Source organism: Hyposmocoma kahamanoa, unplaced genomic scaffold, assembly GCF_003589595.1.
Source record: "Hyposmocoma kahamanoa isolate Upper Pololo Valley unplaced genomic scaffold, ASM358959v1 90094, whole genome shotgun sequence".
Taxonomy (NCBI): Eukaryota; Metazoa; Arthropoda; class Insecta; order Lepidoptera; family Cosmopterigidae; genus Hyposmocoma; species Hyposmocoma kahamanoa.
This window is the reverse complement of record NW_020654582.1, coordinates 770-1,855: the sequence shown is the minus strand read 5'-3', so window position 1 is coordinate 1,855 and position 1,086 is coordinate 770.

Below are 1,086 nucleotides of genomic sequence, written 5' to 3'. Positions count from 1 at the left end.
AATAAATAAGGCCGTGTTTGAATAAATAAGGCCGTGTTTGAATAAATAAGGGCGTGTTTTCTATATCTGATTGGATATAGAAAAACAACGTTTGCAGCAGAGTTTTACGAATTTTAAAACTGTGGTTTGCAGTCAATATCATGCTCTGTCTCTTTTATGCGATTCAATGCTTTATGTAGCTTGAAAGAGAAGCAATACTTATTTTTATTTGCCGTCATTCAGTGATATCTTATTTGGCTGGTGCTATGCCTATTTATGCTAAAGCACAGAATGACAATTTCCAGATAGTGAGGAGTTCAAAATTTTTGATTATTCTCATCAATGCTCCTTTATTTTGCAAAGTTTAGAGAACTATTATTTATCAAAAGATTTATAATTAAGTAAGTATTACGAAAATTTATTATTTACTTTAGTTATTTAACTTGCGTCTAGTAATTAAAAAACAATGGTTTATGCAAAATTCGATATCTCAACAAAATGAAAACCTTTATATGTCGAGGGTGTTTTTTTTTAATTAACATAAAAAGTTTCACCCGCCCTTTACTAAATTCGAAATAGCAATATTATAGAAGTTCAGCATTCGTGAGCCAGCCTTTACTCTAGCACATTGACGTAAATGTATATTATGCAAAAATGACTGAATTTAAAGAAATAGGCATTTTGCAAGTCGTAACAAGAGATGGATTCGCTTAAAAACATTTTTTTTATTTGAACAATTTACAATGGCATTAGGAAAAATATTATAAAACTTTATATTCCAAAGTACACTACGGCACACACACATATACATATATATATAATGCCTAACACTAGTTAATTTGCCGAAAAAGACACCTCTTTCTTATAATACGGTGCGGCATGTGTCGCGGCATCTTTGCCGCCTAAAATGTGTTCCAAAAAATAAAATTGGTTCAGAGGCGCTCGAAGCATAGCCGAACACCTTAGTTAGCCCTCGCAAGGATTTGGCTAAGTGAGGTTAGGTATATTGTTATTATTAATTGCATTCGTAATAATAATAAGCATATTATGATAGGTACTCTTATATTGGACTGTATATACATTAACTATACAGATTGTAACAAATAG